We start from the raw sequence: 9218 nt of genomic DNA on the forward strand, positions 1-9218 counted from the left end.
TGGATTAGTCATTTACAGTCTTTATCGAACTGACATGTAAAAAGATGGCGTTAACGTCGGCATGACAAATATCCCATCTGTGTGAATAAGCAACCAAGAAAATAATCAAATGAATAGGTTGACAACCGAACTCAAGGTCTTAGTGTCATAACCTTTGTCAACGAACCGGACTTAATAGCGACTAACAGTATCCAACAATGTTCGCGTGTGGCGGACAATAATATTTGGTTTCAAATCGAGCGAAATGCTAAAATTTGGCTCGTATCGTATTCCACCACCCTGGCGAGTTTTAGGCTTCAGGGCTCAGTATGAAGGGTGAGAAAGAAGCATAGAAAAGCATGTCAAAGGATTAGAATGTGTGTTATGTCCTAAGTTTGAGTTTAAAATATTATACCGAGATGGAGGATTAAGCTGCATAGGAGTATACAAGGAGTTTCCATCAAAATTGTGCACAAATTTTAGTCTCCTAGATATTTAACGTTAGTATACAAACATAGTAAGCGACTAAGAGCGGCGAGCTACTCAAGATCTATTCTTTGAGTATTCACACCGAGTCAAGCTTAAACGAGTTCATGCCCAAGCTTGATCCTAAAACTAAACGAGGTTGAGCCTGAGCTTGATTAGGCTACCAATGATATTATTTCTATAACAAATCATTACATCATAAATAGTATCATCATGTATATAATTATGACAAAAACTAAATAATTTACATTATGTTATGTTATGTATAGCTATTATTGTATATAAGAAACAAACCTTAACCTTCAAAGTTTCTACGCATAATTGCATACTGAACAATGATCGAAATGCAAACATCCAATAAAAGTTCTAATTATATTCTTCGACTAGTAACACCGGGAGTTCAAAATGGTTCAAACCAAATTCAATTTAAACGAGTCAAGCATAACACAGAAGATATACGATTGTCAGAATTGTTATTTCATCAATTTACCTTATATCGGGCGATTATTAAACAAATATCCAAAGCGTATTAGGTCATGTATAATACATGGTTTTACAATCGAGTATATGTTTGGAGTTACCAATATCCGTCATATACATGTTCGATTGTCATCGCTAGTGTTTATATAAGACCATCCGTAGTGGGGCGTGATTTTAAAAAAAAAGTGAAAAATAACGTCCCAAAACGCCCCCACTACCATTACATGGGGCGTTATTTAAAAAAAAATCAAAAAAATGAAGTTTGGCGTTTTAATAATAACGCTGATGCAAGTTTGGCACATGTTTGTTTAACCAATCAATTTGGCACATGTGTCTGACAACTTTGGAGAACCCCATGCAACTTTGACTAGCCAATCACAATCCATCTATTTGCTTTTTTTTTTTTTTTTTTTTTTTTTGTTTAATGATTGGAAGGGGCATTATCAGACATTATTCCCACTACGCCACTTTTGCAATAACGCCCCATGCTAACTGGGATGACACGTGTCGGATAATGCCCCATGGTGGGGGCATTATAACAATTTACCACTACACATGGTCTAATAAGTTAACGACCATGGCTTTAATGACGTAGTTGTGTCTTATATTTAAATGGTTAAGAGGTGAATATTTACAAAACACACGATGATGTGTATCTTTATATGAGAATATGATTTTCCAAGAAACAAATTATATGATACGTATTAAAGTACAAAGACGTATGAAATTATGTTTTATTGATAAACGATGCGTATCCTTACTCTACTCTTAAGTGTTTTGCCTTATGATGTGTAGAAAACTAGGAAGGATGTCTATGGCTTATTATGTCATATGGTAAATAACAAAGTACACTATTTAGCTAAGTCTTCCGCCATGAATGTTATTTAGAAAAAAAAATCGTCCACAAAAGACACGGGTGTTATAGTATAATCTTTACTTGACTTTATATATAATGTACATAGATTTCACAAGAAACATTTTGTTTATAAGAAATGTATTTTGTAATAAACAAAAAGTTTTGAAAAAAGATAAACCCTAATTTGTTTGTTTGTATGAATCAATTGTTCTTTTGTTGCAAACAATTGAACAAACGATTGCTTATAATATGTATGTATCTTATAAGATAAGATGAAAATCATGCTAGAGAGGTTTATAGGTCTATCAGCCCTTCTTGTATTTTTACAAACAATAAATTACTCCCTAATAATAAAAATAAAAATAACCAATGCTTGAACTAAGTTGCATTAGGAAAAAAAAAAAGGAAAAAAGCTATGTTATACATGATAAAAGTTGTTTATTGGCAAAAAGGAACAAGCCGACCTTAGCTCAGTTGGTAGAGCGGAGGACTGTAGTTGTAAATTGCTGAAATCCTTAGGTCGCTGGTTCGAATCCGGCAGGTCGGATTTTTTGTTGAGTATTATCTGCACCTATCCTTTTTTATTTTCGCTTTCTGAACCTTTGTTTGTTTTCGGAAAACATGATTTGGCTCAGGATTGCCCATTTTTATTGATTCCAGGGTTTCTCTGAATTTGAAAGTTATCACTTAGTAAATTTCCGTACCAAGGCTCAATCCAATTAAGTCCGTAGCGTCTACCAATTTCGCCATATCCCCTTTTTGAGATGAAAATCTCATTTAAATTGTTGTAAGACATATAACTCAAATTACAAACTAGTGATGATAAATGTGTTTTTATTTTTGATTTAATGTTTTTCATTTCAAAAAAAGTTAATGCATTTCAATGTGTTACATGACTGGGTTCTAGGGTGGATCTACATACTATACAATGGGTTCGTGCGAATCCATCGAGTTTTGAGTTTTTAGTAGAAAACATATATAAAAAATCTGAGTGAACCCATAAATAATTTATGAGATGAACCCATAAACAAAATTGAAGAGTGATACAATGGCACAAAAATTGTCTATTACTCAAGAGGTCCCTTGTTTGATTCTGTTTGGTGTCATTTGTATGGTTTTTTTTTCATCAAATTCACCATAACCAATCCCTTAGGCCTTACACAGTTATCTACTATGGGCTAGAGAGAGAGGTTCATCCGTCGCACTTGTCTTAAGTTCCTCATTCTAATCTATAATACTAAAATCATTCTAATATAATATACCAGTTGAAGAGTGATTTAAACAAATTGTTGATGAATTCTTCATTTTGTTTCTGATGAATTTACTGGATCATGTAGATGTGTTAGTTCATTTATGAATGGTGTAACTGGATAAGAACTCAAAATGTTCCATATGCTTTATCCGAATGATCTTTTGGGTGCAAATGTGGTGTTGTGCACTTAGTTCAGTGTTTGCTTCTAAGTTCTAACTGGTACAAATTTTTGATTAATCTAAATGTGTTCACATTTGTGCTATTGTTGTTCATGCTAGTATTAAAATTGTTTTGTCATCATAATTAACATTTCGATTATTCATAATATAAGGTTTTTTTGACAAAAAGAAAGTGTTTGCGGGTCAACTCGACCCAACCCGAACTATCGAAACTACCATAAAACTTTTATGTCCGGTCCTATAAACTTTAAGCCTTTAAAATAGTGAACCCACTGAAAAAAATTTCTAGGTCTGCCACTGCTGGGTTCGAATTTTTTTTATATGGAAAATGAAGAAGTATGTTAACTCTATGATACAAACCTAGTACACAATTTCATATTTCGTTTTTGAGTATTTATATAAAAGATGACATAGAAAAAAGGGGCTTGACTCGACTCATAATTACATCTGACAATTATAATTTGTTAGAAATAACCCGTTGATGTGGCCTTAGGAATCATTTGGTAACATTACCAATATGACATAACTAGTCCCCGACAATTACTTGATGGTAGTAATTGTAATTATTGATTAGTATTAAGGGGCAATTATGATTTCCCTTTAGGTACCATTAATAGAGAAAACATAGAGTTTTATAAGTGATCACCATTCATGACCATTATTCATTGATCTTTATATATTGATGATAAGAGGTGATCAAAACTCTCTAGTAGAACACCAATACTAAAAAATACTAAAATTCTCTCTAAGGTGATCCATCAACCTAAGGTACCATAACGGGAATCATGGCCTTATCTTCGTCTTCAAAGATGACCACTCCTACAAGTAAGTGTCTCTAACTTGGTATCTATATTTACGTTATCATTGAATAAACATGATTAGGTTCTATATTTTGACCCATGTTTATAGATATAATCAACATGTGGTATCAGAGCAATGATATCATTCGATTATGTAAATTTATTGATGATCATTTTTATCTTGTTATGCTCAGTTTACATTTTTCTGTTTGCAATGTAGTCAGCGAACAACATATTTTAGCAGATTTTTTAAAATGACATACTCTGCAATTAAACTGAAAAGATCACTAATGCATCATGAAATTAATGCATAATATATAGTTTTTTTAGTTGGATTTATGAAGACATCGTTGATATTGCCACTGAAGTTGAACAAAATGTATATAATCAAATAAACAAAATCTATTTACAGAAGTTGTTTTTCATGGAATCAAGCTTATCCATATTGCCAAAACTTTTGATGTTCTAATCGTTTAACCTTTCTTATGTTATAATGGAAATTAAAATCATTAAGGTCTATTTATTTTATTTTTTAATTATGGATGAATGAGATTCCATCCATAAATAATATTACCGTTTCCTCCACTGTTTCATTATTGCTTATTTATCCACATTTAATGTAATTAAATCAAATGAAACTCTTGATGTGTGTGTTTTGTGGGCACTATTGTCTTTATGATATAATGATATTCCAAATTGATTTTCTATGAAGAGAATGCTTCAATATAAGTTTACAAAATCTTTTGGTATATTCACATTAGACTTTTTATTATAACCATCTAAACGATACAATTAATGCTTGGATTTATATTTATGCAAATCTTTATATTTTATTTAAATCTACTTAGATATATTTGTTTTTAAATCTACTGAGATAAATTATGTCTAAATCCTTACAGTTATTATATTTGACTATATGGGATTCTATTATGTTTTGGGTTCATCACACTAAGCGAAATTAATCTTTTTACTTATGTCTTGAAACCTATTTGACATACGAATTTGCATGTCTTGTCTTAACTTTTGGAAGCCTCATTTTATTTGGTTTCGTATGACCATAACTTGGAAATGGCCCAACTTTAATTTATGTCATTTTATCTTATTATGTGTATTATTGGATAATGAACCCAACAACTAATTGTTTAATTACATACATAATGAATTATTAGCCTAATTTACATAAATATTTCATTTCTGGCCCAAAGGTGTTATGTTATATTTATGTGTTTTACCTTATTGTGTATGTATGTTCATCATGATACATGAATTTTGGTCAAAGCCAAAATGAAGCTAGAGTTCATGTAGAACATTGAGACAGTCTATATTTATGTATGTTCATAATATGTGAATTGTGGTCAAAGGCAAAGCGAAGCCAGAGTTCATGTAGAACACTAAAGACGGTCTATTATTTATATCGTTCATAATGCTGAATTTTGATCAAAGTCAAAGCGAAGCCAAAATTTAGGTAGAACATTAAGCTGAGGTTTATTATTTTTTTATCGTTCATAATGCGTGAATTTTGGTCAAAGCCAAAGCGAAGCCAAAATTCAGGCAGAACATTAAGTTGGTTTTATTTATTTATGTTCATAATACATGAAATTTGGTCAAAGCCAAAGCGAAGCCAAATTTCATGTAGAACAATAAGTCAGTTTATTATGTATGTTTATAATGCATAAATTTTGGTCAAAGCCAAAGCGAAGCCAGATTTATTATAGAACATCAAGACAATTTGTTATTTATGTACGTTCTCTGAATTTTGGTTAAAGCCAAAGCGAAGCCAAAATTCAGGTAGAATCTTAAATTAGTCTGTTATTTTGGTGTTATAGTAGACTATATCTTCAATATAATAATTTGTGTATGCCTTACTTGATTACCCCATAATGTAAATCACTCCAAGCTTCTTCTTAGGTTTGTATCTCATCTATTCCATCCACTCTAATTTCAAAACCTAAAATGTTTTGCTTACTAAAGAGTTTCTACAAAATTTACTCTTGTTGAATTGTTGATTATTTCTTAAGATATGATGATCCTACTGCTCTTTTCTGATAAAAAGTATTACAGAAGAAAACTAGAGCATGACTAGTGCGATACGTCAACCATTATATCTCTTATGATAATCAAGAACTCATTTCATTATTGCTATCATGGGAGCTATTTTAGATTCTAAATTTCCTAAGACTAATTTGTTTTCTTTGGAAGAATCAAAATAACTCCTAAGCAGCATGCATTACTCTAGATTCTTACTATAAAGTTTGTGGCATATGTGAATACATCATAATGTACAATACCATGACCCATAATTTAAAGGTTTACACATGGAAATCATTACACTTTTCCGGTGCATTACATATAACTTTTCCATTAATACCATAAGTTTCCTTAAGAATCAACTATAACACTCAAGAGTACCAAAGGAAAATGAGTGTGTTGATTAGCAGCATATATACAGGAAAATGAATGCATGAAACTGGAAAATTAGATGATGTTCATCTCACCGCCACTAAACCCGAAAGGAGGATACTTTTAAGATTCAGAGATAGTGTACAACTACTACTTCCAGCTATAAGTTTCTTCAAAGGAAAGTCTCACAGCAGGTTTATGCCATTAAACTAGGCATGAGCATCGAGACTATCCATAATTCAATGAAACAGCTGGCTAAGATAAGTAGTAAGATATTTATGATATTTAAGTTTACTAATGGTAATATTCTAACCAACATATGACCGGTTGATTCTAGTTCTATGTGTTTCCTTACCAGAAATCAACAAATAATTAATATGAGAGTTAGTGGCAAAATTTTATGTTAAGACTATAAGAACCATACAAACTGTTTTATAATTGGGCTTAGTGATACCTTATATATTCTGTAGATTATTCAGAATTTAGTATCAATATAAAAGCTGCATTATGAAAGTTGTGAGGTTTGCATGGTTAAAACAAAGTCACTTTTACCTTAAACTCTCATATTATTTGTTATCTCAATCTGGATAGAAACCTTATAAGATAGAACTTGATGATGCTAATTTTTCACAACCTTTGTTATCATGAAAATGAAAATTTAACAAAAGAAAAATGAGACTTACAAATTTCATCCATTAAGACCAAATTTCATGAGAAATTATGACTAGGTTAATGAAGGATGAAATATTATCAAATCTCATTCTTAGTGACTTATGAGCATGTGTTATAAGCCTTAATATTTAAATGGCTAAGGGAATAAATTAAGTTCCATTAGAAGTTATATTTCATTGGAACTTATCCCAAAATGGAATATTCAGACATAATTCATTTATCATAATATTTACTTGTATTGTCTTATATGAATTAAGGTATTAAAGAAATTAATTCATATATACTATGATTCCTTCTAAATATGTCCCCAAAATTTTTATAACATATGGACATTAAGGAAATCAAGTCTAACATATATGACATGTTCCCACAGCACATACATCATTGAAACTTATCTTGTAGCATTCCCACAGATCTAAAAGTTTAGTGGGAGTATTAAGTGTCTTAATCTTAATTTGCGAGAGTTGCAAGAGGTGGGGGAGTGAAAACTTGTTATTACCTCAATTTGCACCTCTTGTACAAGACATTGCTCCTTCACAACTTTTCTCTTTAAGAATATACTGCTACTCTAACAAAAGTTTCATTGTTGCTTAAACGTGGGCACACTCAGATTTCTTGCCAAAATTGTAATTGTCACACCCCCGATTTCCACGTGTCACCGGTGGGCCCGGTGTGGGGTACAGTGACGTAGTTGGCATCGTCATAGACAATCAACACAATATAATAATGCACAGCGGAAGCAGAATAGAAACATTTCAACTTTTAAATAAAGTGTAATAATAATATCACAGTAGTTGAAATGGATCCACAGGCGGATCAAATAAAAATAGAAATAAATAGTTCAACAGATAAATGTCGTCCGAGTTTGCGAGACTATTGTGGACGCTCTCTAGGAAACAGCCAGCCTATTTCCGTATAGTACCTGCACTTAATCTTTTGGGAAAAATACGTCAGTTTACACTGGTAAATACAAATCAACCGACTCATTTTGAAAATGATTTAAAATTTATTTAAATGCACAAGGCATAAATATTTTATTAACTTGGGATAATTATATAATATAAACTTGTGAACGATTTACATGCACTTATATCTCTGGTGGCCCGGGATCTACTGTCCGGGCTAGAGATTTAATTGACACACCACATCAAAGAGTTATACACGACGGGTGTACGCCTACACCCCGTGCTCTGGTCGTGGCCATCTCGTAAGATAATGCCAAGGATATCCGGGACATGGTCAATAACCCCCCAAAGCCTTTAAGTAAGACAAGACTGTTTAAACGAAATCACACAAGCTATTCAAGACTGAACACCCATAGGGAGCAGGACTTGTGCGCCCGATCAAGCGGTATTTTAATTACCGTACCCCAAGCCCGTATAGGGAAAATAAGTCAAAATGTATTTACCTGAGCAAGTATAAGTCACAAACGATAAGTGGTGATAGCTTTTACCGGGCTTCCTAATCTGGAACAAAGGTTTATAATTAACCTATTAGATTCCTAACGGCCTTTTATTTAAGCTTAAGCTTTGACCGGTTAGTTTTAGGAATGATACGGTTTACGCACGATTAAGCGAAAGACCGGATAGAATGTGATTTAGACCCGACAAGTTTGAATACTTGTATAATATGGGTATACTAAATACATTCTGGATTTTGAAATAAAAATGATATTGTTTGACCCGTTTCGGTCAATTTACGCAAACTAGTTACGTAAACCGAACCGAACGCGAAAACGGCGTTACGGGTAGACCAAAGATTCAAATGCAAGTTTCCTGAAGTAATATGCTTAGAATATGATATTATATCAGTAAGTTATGTCCTATATTGCCCGGGATAATTTTAAACTCAATTTATGCCTTAGAAGGGCATTTTGGTCATTTAAAAGATAATAAAAGGGTAAAATTAGAAATCTGAGTTGCGGGTCTGGTTCATACAGTAAATATACTTAATATAACATATTATATCAGTAGGGTATGACCCATATACCAAATATATCATTTAAAACCAAACTATGCACCGTAGGGGTAATTTAGTAATTTCACAAGGGCTAAAAATGCCAAAACTGGAAACCTGAGTTCAAAATATCATACTTACTGTTATTATATGAAAAT

At 32.2% G+C, this 9218-nt stretch overlaps 1 non-coding gene across 1 annotated transcript; it reads left to right on the forward strand.

Annotated features, from left to right (window-relative positions):
• Nucleotides 1-2260: 2260 nt before the first annotated feature.
• Nucleotides 2261-2348, forward strand: TRNAY-GUA. Its single transcript is given in 2 exon segments — nt 2261-2297; nt 2313-2348. It is a non-coding gene; the product is annotated as a tRNA-Tyr (tRNA).
• Nucleotides 2349-9218: the final 6870 nt, after the last annotated feature.

The sequence above is a fragment of the Helianthus annuus genome, chromosome 17 (assembly GCF_002127325.2).
Source record: "Helianthus annuus cultivar XRQ/B chromosome 17, HanXRQr2.0-SUNRISE, whole genome shotgun sequence".
In the NCBI taxonomy this organism is placed as follows: Eukaryota; Viridiplantae; Streptophyta; class Magnoliopsida; order Asterales; family Asteraceae; genus Helianthus; species Helianthus annuus.